Raw genomic sequence first — 18,355 nt, forward strand, 5'->3', positions numbered from 1 at the left:
AATGGCTTGTAAACAGCAAAGTACTGCGAAATGTTGAGGGAGGACACAGAGGACGGGAGCAGCAGGGAAATCTGCAGCCTGATATTCTCCACTTCCTTTACTAAATCATTCAGGCACCGCTCGCATTTTTCAGGGCAGCAGCCTTCTTTGTTATGGCTTCAGGGGGCCTGATGACAGAAGCAATTACATTAAAGAGGACCCTAGAATAGTGGGAGAACAAAATAAGATGATCTCGCATCCTTGACCTTTTTTGGTACTTTGAAAGATTATTAACCCCCAGATATAGAGCTGAAGTTCAACAAATGACTGCTAAGCTGAATAGGAGTCACTTTACACAAAAATGATTCAGTGCTCCATATATAAAACAATGGTTTAACATCAAAATGAATATGGCACATTTTCCACCAATATTCAATATGACTCAGCCAATCGGTATTGAGGACGGTTAAGTTTCAAACGTTTTTTTTTTTTTTTTTTTTTTTGAACCTGGTCATACAAAGATTCAGAGGTAGAGCTTCTTGGAACATGTGCAGCCATTGTCTCATTGTTAGAGGATTTGGTGGATGGATCCATCTTTGAACAATGAGGGGCCTCACTGCAGCATTTTTAAAGCCAATTGAATCTCATTTCTCTCTCCTCTGTCGATTTCTTTTAGCTCCATCCGTCCATTTAGAGCCCTTTCAGTCTCTGTATTCTATAATTGGCCTAATTTGTGTGATAAGAATATACCCGGAAATGTCTTGAAGACCTGCAATCTGGTTTGTTACCCTCAGCTGACAAAGAAGAAAGTAGCAGGATGATAGCCTACTTTCACAATTTGTGATGTCAGCTACAAAGTGATATTTTTATACTTTAATGTGCATTAAATGAAATTATAGTGAAGTCACACATTCACTCTTGGACTGTGCCAATTGTCTGTGTCCATGCCTTTCAAGTGTCGCAACAAAATTTGTATGTCCCAGTGGGAAGAGGGAAAGAGACAAAGTGTAGCCAGTAGTCATGTTTTTATCTACTTTTATGCACATTTTGAAGCATCATGTTAGAATAGGTTGGCAAAATTCTTAAAACCTCCTCAGTTTTGCAAAAGAAAGTTTATAGCTTGCTTGAGGTAGTTTTTCGTAGAAAAGTTAAGGCTCTTAATGGGAGATGGAAAATACATAATGGTACCGTAACAAATATTTAACAGCTGTTTGTGCTTTCAGAGAAGAAAAAGAAGAAGATGACGACGAAGAAGAAGCTGTTTCTGCTGTTACAAATGTAGCTGAGATGAAAGAATAATTACAACACTCCATTTTCTATCTTAGATGGCTGAAGTGACTAATTTTATCTCCTTCTTCTTTGACATTAATTGGCAGTTGGCAAGAAATTGGTTTTGTGTCTGGTTAGGAACATCTTTTTCCTCTCCTGTATAGTACAGCCAGCGGTCCTTCTCTTCAAATTATGATGTTGGCTGTACCCTTCTAGCATCAGTTTTGCATGTGTACGGCTATGTGGTCAAGTTACCAATAATAAATATGCAACATCTGGCTACACTCTCACAATAAAGCTTTCTGAGAAACATTTAACATTTTGTGAGTTTCAGATGTGCAGGAAAATACAAAGTCAGGGGAACTTCGTCATCATAGTCTGTGACATTTGTCATTATATGCTGCTATTGTTAACTCTTTGGTTATAGAAATAAGAAAAAAAAGAAAAGAATAGAAAAAGAAGTGAAGTGGTTGTAGCTGAGGAACCAGAATTACCTGGTTTAGGTTAGGTACGCAATTACGTGTGTAAGTTAAGTAAGTAAAGTTACCCGAGTTAAAAAGAGGTCCACGTTGATTTTTAGATTCACACAGGACACAAACATCAGTCTCCTGGGTGAAAGTCCTGTCTTTTTTTGACTCATCCATCCACCCCAACATATATGGACATTCTCTCTCTTTATATAATATCACCTGACTTTGGAAGCACATCAAAACAAAACGCTTAGAGGGGCGCCTCTGGAAATGACACTAGAGGGGAACCTATTGGTCATAGTTTGAAGTGTGGGGCCACTGACCGAGCGGCCGTTTTTGAGTTCGAACAGTCGGCTATACACTGATATTCACGAAGCAAATGTACTTTTTGGCATTCTTGACTGTAAATAGAAAGAATGGAGCTTAACGCATGGCTATATAGAGTCCTGCTTTCCGTCACTGCACTGCTTCACCAGGAATCTGAAAACTGTCAAGTCAGCGAACAGCTCAGCTCATACAGAGCAGTGGTGAAGGTGGATCCATCTTGCTTTTTTCCCCACCATCTTCTGTTGACTCTTCACGCTGCCTTTCAACTTTTGGAACGTAGACCTCTCCTTGCTTGTCACCTTGTGCATCTCTTTCTTTACCCCCTCTTTGCTTACCATATCCTCCTGACAAGCCGCCAATCAAACGGCGTTGACGTGAAGCGTGGTGCCCCCCCCCCCTTCTTTCTTTCTCTTTCTCTAGCAGCTGCAGTTGAAGAGTCTCTCAGTCGTGTCTCTCCAGCAGAACTGAATGCCTCATTACCTGGATTGTATGGCCTAACATTGGCATTCCCCTCACTCGTTCTCTCTCTCTCTGCCTCTGCTCCCTCTATGTCTCTCTCCCCTTCTCTCTCAGCTCAGCAGCTGTAACTTGTCAGTGCCAGCCACGGCCATCACTCCTTAGCGTCCCTCTATCTGTCCTCACTCATCCTCCCAGCTTCATTTCACACTTATACACACACACACACACACACACACACACACACACACACACACACACACACACACAGTCGTTTCTCTCTCCTTTCTTTCTCCAATTGTTTCATCCACTCTTTCGCAGCCCTTCATTCTTTTCTTCTCCCTCCCTCCCTTTCTTTCTGTCTTACCTTGGCAGCTTTCAGCACTATCTCTGCCCACAGAGACTGGTCTGCTGAGGAGGAAAAAGATGGAAAGAGCGGGGTAGAGAGAGGAGTCGGAGAGGGAAAGAGAGAAAGAGAGAGAGAGACAGATTCTTCCTGTTGGCTTGATTTCAGCCTAGCTAATTGGTTTATACAGCAGCCTTCCCAGCACTGCCTGGTTCACTCTCCGTTCATCTGCTGTGTGTGTGTGAAGGTATTAGTGTGTGTACGTGTGTGTGTGTGTGTGTGTGTGTGTACTCAACCATGAGTGTGCACTTGGTTGGTGGGGCTGCCAAAAGTGTGTACGTGTGTCATGCATCTCAGGTCCGTTAGTTGCAGCTGAAGTGCTGATTCCCCTCGATTGTCATTGCTTAAAGGACCAGTGTTTGAGATTTATGGAGGTTTATTGGCAGAATGTGGCCGTCATGTTGCGCCAGTATGTTTCTACAGCAGCCCAGAATGGACAAACCATACACTGGATCTAGATACAACCTTTTGTGTTTTCTGAGACTTTCACAGCCACCGTAGGGGAGGGTGAGACAAGGGGTTTGTAATCTGCAAACTCACCACTAGATGCCACTGAATCCTACACTTGGGATCTTCAGTTATATTTGTCCAAGGGCAATATTTTTCAGAAGCAGAAATTACATTTACTTAGGCCTAATTAGCCGATTATAATTTAATAGTGTGTTTAGTTATTGTATTGTTTGAAGAAAAATGCTTATATTTATGTAGTGTGAAATCTTAAATGTAAGGGGACACTAAATTTGTCAGTGCTTTCACAGATTTTGTTCAACATTTTCACTGCACTGCTCCTTAAATGTGTACTATGGTGTGACATTTAAAAAAAAAAAAAAGAAAAGTGACATAACAGATTTATCTTCATTGTTAGGCACTTATTTTGATATAGTCTTACTTATTTCATAATGGAATGATAAATAATGCTATTTCCTCTTTTTCTCCTTTGGCTTGTTGGACTTTTTTAATAAATGTGAGTCAGACTTGCTGTCATCCTTTTAAAATTGCTGAATATTATACCAATTTATGATGAGTGATGATTATACCCCCCCCCCTGAATGCACTTCTGGTGTTTTGATGCAGTTGCACTGTTATTGTGCATGTGACTCCTGAAGTTACTGGTGGTAACAGCAAACATGATTTAAAACTACAGGCTCCAGAATTCTGGGGGCAGCAAAACAAACTCTAGTCATCTCAGTAAAGGCGTCAAGCAATTATTGGCCTTCTATCATTCTTTTAACACTAATGATTTTATGCTGCACATTCCATCAGTCCATGAACAGCAAAAATGAAAGAAGTTCATGACTTGGCTGAGAAGTTAGTTACAGGTGTGCCGCCTGTTGCCTTCATCTAACAGCTCACTGTAGCTGATGCTCTATAAATATAACTGATGTGATCGGTTTATGAGGAAGAGACATAGATGTGTAAAAAAAAAACTGTAGTAGTCATAATATCACAACCAAATTTCCGGAGTTGATTCAGTGTTTGATTAACATCAATGAATGACATTCATACTTAATTACGCTCAGTGGGAAAGCAAAGCGGTAGATGCAAAACACGGAAATGATGCTTTACTTAAGTAAAGGTACAAATACAACAATGTAAAAATACTCTATTGCTAGTGAAAGCCCTACATGTATGCGGGTGTTTGTTTGTGTGGGAGGGAGGGGAGCCACAGAGAAATAAGACTGAGGCCTACAGAGAGAAAGTTAAAGAAAAAAGCCAGAGAGTAAAAACAAAATAATCTGAATTGGAGTTAATTGAGGGAGAAGTAAAAGGCTGCAAGCGGCTAAATGCAATTTACAGGTTCAGACGGGCGGATGGAGGAAAAAAAAAAACATGTGAGGGAGGCTGAAAATAGCAAGTCGTACACCCAAATGACCAGAGTTCACAGAGGAAAAAAAAGGAGAAAGAATCCACTGCTTTGATTTGAACAGAGCTGTCAGCATTGTGTACGTCCCTTAATTTCAGCCCCTGCGAGCTACCAAGAGAAAATCTGGCTGTGTTGTTGGTGCGCCAGAGCCATGTAACACCATCCCTTCCGCTCTCATCTTTTGCATCAGGCTTCATTTATGTAATAACGCAGAGATGTATCAAAAAATAAAATACAAAATCTGCATTTCTTCCCTAAAAAAAAAAGACAGCTGGTTCATACTTTGGGGCTGAAAGCCTTGGAACTTAATGTGGTTCTGTACTCCAAGTTGCTTTTTGACTGTCAAAGCACAGATGCTCACTCACAATCAATTCCGACTGTTGCACCAAAGGAGCTTTAAGCGTTCCAGAAAGACAGCTTGTTAGGAAATGAGAAAACTACTTGGATTTTCTGAGGAACCATATGGATTTAAAAATAAGATCTAGTTTGTACGAATCTACAAACAAAGAGCAGATGCCTGGTTGAGAAGCAGCAAATACAGAAACCTAAATGTGCACACATTTAGAAGAAGATTTTTATAAGAAGATTATGAAATATAATGTCACCTTAAGAAACACATTCACGCTCCCAACTCTTAAAAAAAGCAGCTTGTCAGTGGCCTTACACTTCAAACAAACAGAGCAGCACAAGTTAGCAAAAATAAACGTCTAGTTAGATTTGAAAAATAAAGACAAAAAACTGTTGGTTTGGTTTAGGAAACGATCATGGTTTGGGTTAAAACTTTGATTTCTTTTTAAGTCACATAATGTACATAAAACATGCAGTTTTGACCATTGGTTTCTCCTGAGTGGAAGTAACATACCTTGCATGCATTACATAACTTACATTACATTGCGTAACTTAACACTTGGACGCCATTTGAATCAAATTTGATACATGAATTTCCTAGACCTCTACAAGATCAATATGATCAATACTTTCTTGAAAAACCTGTTGTATGCCATCTGAGACATGTCTTCTGCCCTCAGGTGGATTATCAGTACACTGCAGACAGCAGCTGCCTTCTGAGTGCAAAATCCAACATGGCTGCCTTCAAGTTGTGAGTCGCACTTTTTTTGGGGGAAATCTTTGCTGATTTTAAAAAAATGTTACCGCAAGACTAACAGTTATATTGTTATTAATATTTCAATATGAATACTTAATTTGTAATATCTGCTGCAAAGAAGCTCAAGCATTGCCTGGGTCTGGACCTTTCAGACTGATTTGTGATTATTAGTGATTAGCCAAACAATGGCACAGGTGGAGCTAACATGTTGTTGTCAAGCTGCTGTCAAGTGTTGTCAAACACTCCAGTATCATGGAAGCATGCTTGGGGAGTAATGAATTTAATGTAAGTATAAAAAATGTATACCCATATTCTAATAGATTTACAGATTAAAAAAAAAAAAAAAGATGTAATCAGATACATTTAGTAAAAATAGGGTTTATGATTACAATTTTAAAATACAGAATAATATACTGCACAGCACACACAAAGGCTACACTGAGTGGAAATTTCACCATTTATGTCTTTAAATCAACCAATCAATTAATAAATTAATCAAACAAATACACCTAACAACAGGAATAAAACACTTAGAGCTGCAACAATTAATCTATTATTACTTGATCATTATGTTAATCTGCATCTATTTTGATAAACTATTAATCATTTTGGGTCATTTTTTAAGAAAAATGCCCTAATTCTCTGATTTTAGCTTCTAAAATGTGATTTATTTATTTATTTATTTTTTTAATCTTCTCTTTCAGGAAACTGAATATCTTTGGATTGTGGATAAAAGAAAACATTTGAGGACGTCATCTTGGACTATGGGGAATACTGATCAGCATTTTTATTTGAAATTTTATGGACCAAACAATGAAAATAAACATTACAGGAAATACTTAAAAATTAGATCCAAACACTGTCAGTTTTCAATTGACCAGATTGTGACAGGATTAATTAATCGATCGACTGTTTTGAGGCATTTTTTAATTTGAAAAATCCAAATTCTCTGATTTTCTGCTTCTTCAGTGTGAATATTTTCTGGTGTCTTAACTTCTGTCTGTCAGTAAAGTAATTTTTTTTTTTAAGTTGTGGACAAAACACTTGAGAATGTCATCTTGGACTTTGATCAACATTTTCACCATTTTCTGACACTTCATGGACCAAACCATTAATTAATAAATTGAGAAAAAAATAAACTGATTCACTGATGATGAACATAATGGTTAGTTGTAGCCCTAAAAACCTCTATGCAGGCTAAACAATTTCACCACATTTTTTATTGAGGTAATCCAAAATGGTAGGTATTCAAGTTACATATGGTGATACATTGGATATCAAAATACTCGCTATTTCTAACTTAAGAACGTACACAGAAAGCTGCACACCAGTGTGAACTCCAGTGCAAGTTCACCCAAATAAGCCACATGGAGTGCTCCATTGGCCTAGATGTTAAAATACTAACCACAAATCAGAATTTCCCCATTTTGAGTCCAGCCAGTTCAGAATTTTGACAGCCCTAACATCACATACATTTTAATACATTTCGTGGATGCTTTGGCTAGGTGAAAGGGTCACAGGAGACTTTCTCCACATGGGAAATGTTGACGGCTGTCAGTTATCATCAGCTGTCAACTGGGAGAGGAGCGGTAAGGTTAAAGAGGAGACGCAGCTCGTGGGAAGGTTGCCATGAAGGATTGAACTTCAAGTCTAGCTTGGAAAATTTCGGTGAGGGAGGGCGAACAAGCCCAAGGTGCCCTTGAGCGAGCCTTGCAGCTCATTGCTCCAGTTATTTATGTGGAGCAAGGGGAAGCTGCTGGCCAGCTCCCAATGGCAGTGAACTGGTTATACTGGGCAGATCCCAACAGCTCAAGGTAGACCTGAAAATTAGATGCTTTTTCCATGGACGAATAAGGACTGAACATACATAGACAATGTGCAAGGTTTGTACACAGCAGAGAGAAAAGATGATAACTTGCAAAGAAAGTTGAAGAGAGTGACAGGACCTGTGTGAGAGTGATTGCATGATGCAAATCATCACGACTGAGCCCCGGCAAGCTTTTTTAATGAAGCTGAAAAGCTCCACTAGCAGTAAATTAAGGCAAAAGAACGACGCTATGTTCATCTAAAATCTGGCGAGGGATTTTCCCACGTAGTTGATAAGCTGCCTTCCTTTAAACAGCGTTCCGGGGAACGATTTGAAATTGAAATCAGTGTTCCCAAGAAAGCCTGATTTATGCAGCACGTGCACACACGCACAGCTCTGCCTCCACATATACGTAATTGACGGTGTCATAATTCACACCTGCCTCACATAACTCAGTGCAGTTGTGGTAGCGTGGAGCCCTGCAGGGTGTGTGCGCCTGTCTGTGTGCGAGCGTAAGAGGGAGTGTGAAGGAAACAGAGGGAGAGAAGGGGGAGATTAAGATGACAAATTTCATGGCAGAAAAAAGGATTTGATTGCATGTGAGCTGACAGTCAAGGTACAAATTGTGCCACCAAGGAAGTGAGGCATGGATATGTGTGTCAAGTGGAATTACACACATTATCTTTACACACATTAAGAAAGGTGACTTTGAGGGAGATGTGTTGCACAATACAAGAGCATATGCATGCACAAGACGCGCACACACCGGGACGTTTAATGAAATGCTACTTGTAGTCCTTTTATGCTAGGCACAAAATAGATGAATAAATAATAAGTCATACAAATAAGCCTTTTTTATGGAGGAGCGCTAAGGATGAATTTAACCTTCTAGACCCAGGCAGATTCCTAAAATGTTGCTGCAGTTCACTGAAAATCCTCATTTATTGATGGTTTTCCTAAAAAAAAAAATAAATGACACTGCTCTCCTCTATATGAAAATGCATACGCCGTTTATGTCCACAGTTCTGGCCCTAAATTATGTGGTATCAAAATCAAATTAGCTATTAGCAGTTCCTGTACTTGTGGATATGCAAGTAACTGTCACTGGATTACTGTGATACTGGAGAAACCCTAAACCTATAATAAATCTATAATATCTATAAACCTTAAACCTATTTCCCTAATTCCCATGGACATCAAAGATCACTTCAGTTTTAAAAATGTGTATCATATGTGCTCAGATTTGATTGAATTGAGACGCAAAGAGGAAATCTGAGTTTTGATGCAAAGTGTAGCAGTTGGGGGCTTTTAAAGAACTTTATTTGCCTCCCTGAACGGTGCCACAGCCGCTGATGTAGCTGCAGCTGCTGACTGTCATTTTAAGAGCACCAATAACAATAACTAACCTTGAAGAGTGTTCCTTCAAAAGTATTGTGCATGACAATAATAATAATAATACAAAAAAAAAAAAAAATGGTTAGCAGCAGCAGCCAAGTAAGTCTTTGGGAGAAGAAGATGGGAAGGATTGGTTTGCTAAACACTGATCTTAAGTTAAAATGTCTAATAATTACCTAATCATCTGGAATACTCATTATTTAATCTAGTCTAATCATCTTGTCTCATTCCTTTAAATGATTTTGTGCCTTAATCTTAAACTGTAAAGTAAAAATTGTTGCAGCTCTAAAATATTAAATATTTATTTATTTAATATTATTACATCAATATTGCACTTTTTCAGTAAATGCTGATTGGTATCAGAAGCATCCTCATCTAATTTTCAGATCTCTATTGATTGCTTTGAATAAAACATTGGTTATGAATAAATGATAACCTCAAAAACTTGTCGGGATGTCAGCACATAGATTTCTGCAACGGAACATCTTAAAATCTCAGGGTACCCAGTGTAAACCTGCCTGATCAGGTAAGAAATACCGCCACCATTAACTGCAGTCCTTGACTTAGTGTGTGGCTAAGCACAACTGCCATATTTTAGCAGCTTTTTGCTGAATGTTGTCCCTGTGTGCGTCTATGAGCTAGCGGTGCTCTGGGCAAACTCAATCTCCATCAGGCCACAGTTTGATTAATGATCACATTTTCATCTCAAGATGAAAAATGCACAGAGAAAAAAAAAGGAAAACAGCTGGAATTATCCTTTAATATGGAACCATTTAATCGATGTCAAACCGCTACACACGGCACATTCAGCACTGTGCTACAACCAATTAACACATTCACACAATTCACACATCTGACTGTAACTCTGCACAGCACAGTGAGGATAATGACTGCTAAATGTTTCCACACTACACACAAGGTGGTGCGCTCATTTGAAAGATGAAAGGAAAACAGACATGCTGCGTTTTGAATCATCACACACAACCCCCCATACACGCACGGGCATCATTTTCATAGCCATGCAAACACACACACATAGCAATGTGCGACACGTGTGTGTTAGATTGAGAGAACAAATATCAGTGATCACACATGCAGTACAGGCGATGGAGTAAATGTAGGATTTTTATTGATACAAATGGCTTTTCTGCAAAGGAATTTGATATGCAGCTATATACTCTGTTTCTGTTTTACTGTGAATAGCGCAGTGCATGTGGGCCTGATGGAAATGACTGAATACATGCATAGAGAAACACAGTCTGAAAAACTAAGTGGTGAGTCATATTTGCATAGCTTTGAGTTGAGGTGTGTAAGAAAATGTTAAAATTCATTATTTTTCTCCTAAAAATAATGAAATAAAAAGACCCTGAATAATTTTAATATTACGCTATTATTATTATCTCAAATTATAATCTTTAAAGACTGCTGAAGAACTGCAATTCCACAAAGTGCCATATTTAAACAGTTTATTGGAACCTAGAGGCAGTTGAGAATTTTTTAATAAAAGAGCGAATTAAATGTCAAATAACTGTAAACACACACAAAATGCCAGGTGAAATTAAAACTTGGGAGAAATTATTGACATTAGTGTTGAATGCATTAGTCACACAAAATAATTACAGTTTGGCGTCTGTTTATTGTGTGATTGAAGTGTGTCTGACTAACTTTATGGCCTAAAGGAAAACTGTGTTTAATCACGACTTGGGTTTTATTTTCACTCTCCTGACCATTGCCTCCATAAGTAATAATATATTGGTTGAGATTATTAAATGCAGCACCTCTGCTTAAAAAAATTAGTCCAACAGGGAAAACAGACAGGAGCATCAAATTGTTACACAAACTGTCCATCACAGCTTACTTACTTGCATATTTTAGCTGTCCCAGTTGTGTCCACTTTTGGCTTTAAAGAAGAAAAGTCTGCGCACTGTTAGGCTTCAAATGAATGTATATTTTAATTTTCTTCCATGACGTCCATTTGATCTTCCTCACTTTTGTTTTTCCAAAGAAGGCTTTTTAGTGACATTGCAGGTTTATTTTTGGTGTGACCTGCAAATGAAATGCTTAAGATAACCTGACAACACTCTCCACTTGTTTACAACCTGTCATCATAACCTCTCGAGTTTGTTATCCCTGCCAGGCGTACGCCAGGAGGGGATCATGCGATCGTTTTTCTGTGTGCCTGAGCGTGTGTGCATTATCACTGGAAACTACAGCTGGTCCAGAGCTAAACTTGAATACTACTGGACCGATCAGTCTAATTTTTGTTTGTGAACATTCATGACTGAGCACTGAAGGACGATTTCTCAAGAATGCCTTGACAGAGTGTGTTCAAACTTGGTATGAATGTCCACTTGGACTCAAGGATGAACTGATTAGATTCTGTTGGTCAAAGGCCTCGGTGCCCTCACTTAAGACATTTTGGCCTTTTTATTATCCAATCACACATGTATAGTGAAAACTTCCATTTTTGCCAAACATTTTTTTTAATTAATTATCTTAAATGATACCTAGCCTCAGTCTTCAGCCATTGTTAAAAATATGCCAACAAAAATTGCTAGGTAGCATTAGCTAATGTGTTTAGACAAATGTTTCGCATGATGTTTACCAACAGAAAAAGGTTCTATATGAGAGAGAAAAAAAAATTGTAAAAGAATATACTTCAAAATATACCATGGGAATGTACCACCTAAACCACAGACAAGGTGGACATGAATAAATGAATAAATAATGATGGCAAACTTAAACTAAGACCCTGGACATTTACTGGTCGTGTGTCATGCTGTTTCCAGCGTTGGTGTTATCTCTTTGTTTGGTCTTTTTGAAACAGGTGTGGTAATAATCTGTGTCCTCTTGTCACTTTGTGAAAAGGACAATTCCCCAGACTAAACTAAAATGAATAATTTAAAGAATAATTCTCAAACAGTTCCATTTAGTTGTTGGTTTGACCCTCAGGTCTGCCAGTTCAGAAAAGTCAGAAGTCAGCATTGTTTGTACTTCCACAGCTGCTGTTTTCTTACATTTTGTTAGAGTGTCAGAAAACCCTGGAAAGCTTTGAATGTGGTCTAAAAATAACCAGAAAACTCAAACTGATACAAAAATTACTGTTGCTCTACAGATGCACTCATGTACATTATGTGTAGTGGCGGGAGCTACTCATTATCCATCCTTCTCGAAGTTGTTCACGAATGCCTCTGAATGCTTAGTTAAGGTAGAGGACTGAAGCTGTAATTGGCCATTTAATCAAGAGATAAAACCTGACGACGGCTCATTAAACGTCTTTGTGGGCGTATAAAATGTTACTCTGGTGTTTCACTGTTGAATGTGCTTAATTATGTAACAGGTATACACAAGAAAATATGCAGATGTCCCCGCAGTCAGTCTGAAGCTGTTTTATGTTCATTTCATGCAAGAATCTTCAACATGTATGAAATGTTCATTTGCATATATCTTTTTTTTCTTTCCTTAACTAAACTAAAAGAAAGAAGAAGTAGTACATTCACTCACTCACAGACTTATATGATCATCTGATGGGATAATAAAGTAGAAGGATGCACTATATCAAATAGAGGCTAAACTAATAAAACACATACACACACACACACACACACACACACACACAACTCCAGGCATGCTGTCCTCCAGGCTTGTGTCTGCTGTAGATAATAACAATCTGCAACATTTAAATTCATTGGTATATAATGAAAAGAGGTCACCACTCTTATTCTCAGTCGGTGCTGGAGTTTAAGAGATGGATGGATGAAAAGCAGGAACATTGTCTACATCTGTTGGCTTTCACCATGTTACAACAAACGCAGTCCAACCACGAGGCCTGGAAACGTCAGCATATAACGTCCTGGAGCCAAGGTAATGAGGTTACTATTGGCTTCAGCTGAACATTTCTGAGCCCCGGCATGAAGGGAAATCTAAAAAAATAAATAAAACATTCTCCCTCTCTGGAATATTGTATTTTAATATTTGCCTGTGCCTCTTGTCATTTAAGCGCTGAATACAAATCAGGGGATAATGTATTCTTCTTATTCAGTTCAAGAAACCGTGGGCCTTTTGTTCCTTAAAATTATTTTTAATCTGCCCAGTGATGCTTGACTGACACACAGGTGTTCAGGTGTTATAGCATTAGAAAGCACCGTCAGACTCACACACGAGAAGTTACATTTGATTCTCAGATAGTCAGCACTGCAAATGTGCCTGTTTTAATGTTTTATAGAGTTTTCACAGGTACAGAAATTATATTTATATTGGTTATGGCTGAATAATTATACTGTAAAAACAAAAAAGTTAAGAAGAGGAGTTTGAGGCAACTGAAACGCTTAAATTTGGGAAAAAAAAAAAAAAAAGCTTTTAAGAAAATGTGCTTTTCTTTCTTAGATAAACTAGAATTTTTCAGTTAAAAAATACTAATAATTTTATCTAAAAAGATATTGAGTAAAGTCACTGAAGTGAATGACAATTATGATTGGTATTTTAATGTTTTCATTTGCAACCTTTTCATTTTCAGCCACACAAATAACATAAAATAAGGTTCGCAGCTTACTGTTTTTCAAATACTTTTTTTTGTCTAAAACTCTAAGATCTCAAGTTTATTTAAAGAAGAAAAGTACATTATCTCAGGTGAAGATTATAAACTACAAACTTTTTTTAAACTCAAAAATCCACTGCAGCAAGTTGCCTTGAAATTTTGAGTTGTCTCAGTTTTTTTTTTTTTTTTTTTTTTACAGTGTAATTTTAATAGTGCAAAGTGTACTTTTCAAATAACTTGAGTTAATAACACATTCAGCAGACAAGAAGGAAAAGTACAATTCATTTGGAGTCATATCTCTGGCCACCTGCTGAATGTGAGAGTTTTGATTTTCACTCACTCCTGACAGAATATGTCTTTAGCTCCATCTCACTTGTGCTGGGCAGGTGGCTTCATCAAAACTTTCCCTTGAAATCAGCAGCCCGCTGTGGCTGAGAATTAGGTTGATGAGAGCAGTGAGACTGAAACGAAACAGTAGATTTCTGGGCCAACTCCAAAATAATGAACTTTAAGATGCCAAAAGAGTCAGTAGAGCTGAGAGGAACTGTATATTTGAGTATTAATTGCACACGGGTGTTTTATTAAGAGTGACATGTCTCACATGACAGTAGCTGTGCTTCTTCTTTTTTTTATTTTAGCACATGGTGCAGCTGCCTTTACAAAGTATACAAACATTGCACCTTAAACTTTGAACCTCATACATCACGTCACAATCCATAGTGGTAGTAGTAATAGTAGTAGAATAGCCAAAAAAACATGATAGCTTGCACACTGCAAAACGCAAACAGATGCAGGAGGACATACTGGTATTTTTGGCATCTGACATACTGCTTAATCTTTTTCTGGCATACTAAGTAGTATTGTCGTATGGGTATTGGAATGCACCCAGTGTCAGTGACCCATTGTTCAAATGGTTTCGGTGCAGCTTTCAAGTGGTCAGCTGGCTAATTAATGTCAACTCTGTGAGTGTCTGTGCATTTTGATAAGACGCTGCTATTATTTTGATGTTTAAAAAAAGATAAGTGTCTTTATGCTGTTCACGAAGACCAAGAGAGTAATTCTTTACTCCAAATAAATTAACTAGATGGCAAGTGGATGGCACATAATGTTTGACTGCTGTAAGTAATGGTCGTGAACTACAGTTGGAATCTCCCAGATAAACTCCAAAGCGTATGTCAGGTCTTCTTCTCAATTTGGCATCAATATAAGCCATGAAGACAAATTATATTTCTATACAAACTTTACATTTTATGTAAAAATAGCAAGTATGATAAAAAAAAGTGGGAATGCAACTCCAATGCATACTCCCCCAAGTCTAATATGCATCAGCCAGAAATGACTTAGCAGCAGCTGGTCATTGTAACCTCAGTTCAGTTGTTCAGTTCAGTGTAACTTAGGTACATGGGCGCCTACTTATAGTTAAAAGAGGGAGTGTAAGACTCCTGCCAGGGGAAGGGGAGATGTCTTTTTCTGCACTGGTAATAAAATGTAAAAAAAAAAAAAGAAAAAGAAAAAAATTACACCAGACTTCCTTTAAGAAAGATAACATATTAACAATTTATTACAAGTCGAGAAAGATATAACTCTAGATCCAAAAGATACAAGGTGTCATATGTTGAGTCTTCCTGTCAATCTGGCATCAACACAATCCATAAACTGTATTTCTGTACAAACTTTGCATTTTGTGTTTTGTTACCTGAACTCATTGTTAGCCTCTGTTGCTCCGCTGCAGTGTTTCTCTAGGAGAAGACAGTGGGAATGAAAGGCAGACTGTTTCAAAAATGAAAATTTCTCACCAGGCGTTGGTTGGTGGATCAGATACATGCCAAATTAGACACAACACATAATAATTTGCTGTTTACTTTGTGTGTGACAGTGTCTGAGGAGTTTTTTTCGTCCATTACCAAAGTAAGTACACTAATTCCTGTTTGGTGTGAGAGGAAGCACACAGACCTGATTATATTAAACAACTAGCTCAAATGTTCAAAAACACCAAAGTCATATGATCAAAAATTGAGGGTGCAAAAGTGTGTTAACTTGCTAACTTGTCTCCAAATGTCTGCTTTGCGCTTCACTGTCTGGTTTCAACAGCACTACACAGGCACATATCAGCCCCTGTGTCAGAAGCCAACACTCACACCACTGATACACTGTACTCCAGCCTGGCTGCATTTAATCTGGCAACCAGTCTGGTTCTCGTCAGTGTGGTGTGGTGTTCGTGTGTGTGTGTGTATATGTGTTTGTGTGCTGTTCCCGGGAGCTCTGTGTGCCATGTCATCCCCTCAGGTGAGTCCAGTCAAAGTCGGAGTAATTATAGTCGCCGCCAACCAACAAGTGCTGCTTCAAGGTCAACTGATGCAGCTGTCCTCCACCGACAGGTCCTGAGCCATGCCACAATAAATTAAACATCCAAACACAAAACTGACAATTAGGTCCACATTGATAACATATCCCACAGTTAGAGTGGCATACTCTATCGTAGGATCAATTCAGTATAAATTAAACTTAAGCATTTCACTATACTGACAACACTTTACCTTGACAAAATGGCAATGAACACTACATGACATTACATCCTTCAAAAAACTCTCACTTATGAAGCTGAGTGTCATTGTTGATACGTACAATCCAAATTAAATAAAAATGTAAACATGGACTGAACTACATATGGTGCAGATGGTGAAGCACCTTCTGCAATGTCACCACAACTTTGTTTGATTTGTAAAGCTCTGCCAAAATGAACATGACACCCACATGCATCATCCCGAGCTGAGAGCAACATTTCAAACTGAAGCAAGTGTTAATTAAACAGCGTTTTACCAGCAAGGGAATTTAAATGATCGTCTCCGGGCAAATGTTTCCATTTGCAATTTGAATTGTGGTCAAATCAAAGTCGGTTTAATTAAAAGTTTAAGCTGCAGTTTAGAAATGGCAGTCAACAAGGACCTACTGGAGAACAGCAACCAAAATGTTTGAAATTTCTCAGTTTCCGTAACTGACTATACAGCGCAGTTTTTTAAATCTTTATTGTAATGAGCTGAGATCTTGTCTGTCAGCTAGAAGCATGTGTTAGAGCTTTGTTGAATCTGCCTTGTATTTAAAAGAAAAGTCTAATAGATTTTTTAATTGAAGTCTGTGTAAAGGAAAAAGGGCGTTTTCTTCTCAGCACATTATACGTTAGAAAATGAAAATAACTGAAAACACTGAGAACTATATGTCCCAGCGTTTCAGAGCAGAGAAAACTGCTTATTTTTTCATGATAATTTTTTAGACTAGATTTTATGTACTTAGTGATTTTTCTAAACATTAAAATTTGGCTGGGTGGCTGTGACAAACTCTGAACGCACGCTTGTTCCTTTATTTTTTAGAAGAGATATGTTTTGTTGACCTCTTTGAAGAGTTCTATAACTCTGTTGATTTACTTGCCTTCAGTTATGTGCTTTGCTGACTTTTCGGAGGCACAAAATCAACTTTTTTTTATTTTTTTAACCTTTAAACCTGTCTTTTTTGTGCCTTGACTGCTACATAACAGTCAATATAGCACAGAGAGGAATTTACTGCTTCAAACCATTGCATTTACCATCAACACTGACTAGACATCAACATGAAAAGTGTTAAATTTTTTAATGGAACAAAATGAGAACTATAAATAATTTTAAGGTTCGGTGTGTAAGATCTACAAGGATTTATTGGCAGAAATGTAATGCAATATTTATACGTATGTTTTCAATAGTGTAAATGTGAAAATGAGGATCTTGGCTCTCGTTACCTTAGAATGAGCCCTTTAAATCTAAACATGGTCCAGGTTCTCCTCCATGAAGGCCGCCATGTTGCACCGCCAAGTTTCTACAGTAACTCTGAACAGACATAGTAAATTTCCATCCTATATTTCATCTCTCCTGGTCACCATCAGTCAGCACTCACCTGTTAGGGAATTTTCCAAGAGTCACTGAGAGGCCTACCCTAATTCTTATCAGACATACTGTCTTCAGCCTGATGATTGGCCCAAAGTCGATTCAGAATTTGGAAAGACTGCTTTTTTTATTTAATGCATGGAATTAGCTGCAGTGTACTTTAAAAATTTACAGTCTTATTAGTTACTAACGATTTAGAAATAACATCTTCAACCTTCCAGCAACAGAGTGCAATTGTTTTATGTGCACTTTATGTGTTCTTTTTTTTATGGTTGTATGTTCTTATGCTTTTTTGGATTTTTTTTTGTATTCCTTTAAACACTTTTTTTTTTTACCACAATTTTGCTTTAGTTGTTGTTACTTGTTATTTAAAGTGTACGGCAATGTTCCTTTAGATGATCTACTCAGGAATGTTTTATTCTTATGTTTTTACTATATGTACATTCAGATCTTTCTTGAAAAAGAGTTTCTATCCCAATGGGACTCACCTGATTGAATAAAGGTCATACTGTACAAATCCAACACACTGGTCCTTTCACGCTATAGATCATAAAATGTCCCTACACATAAATGCTGCAAAGCCACTGTACTCCAGCACCTATTTTATATATAAAAAAAATACACAGCAGCACACAAGCTGATTACGCAGTCTAACAGGGGTATGTGGCATCATTGTATGTAGACATTTTACAGTTTTTTTATGGGCTTCAATCCAAATGCATGGTCTCTTTAAACAGACCCCATCTGTATCACTTATACTGACCGCTGTTATCAGTGAAGGCAGGTGTTGTTTCCAGCTTCCTGTGAACACTGATAAGCTGCGTGC

This window comes from Lutjanus erythropterus, chromosome 5 (assembly GCF_056507025.1).
Source record: "Lutjanus erythropterus isolate fLutEry1 chromosome 5, fLutEry1.hap2, whole genome shotgun sequence".
Classification (NCBI taxonomy): Eukaryota; Metazoa; Chordata; class Actinopteri; order Lutjaniformes; family Lutjanidae; genus Lutjanus; species Lutjanus erythropterus.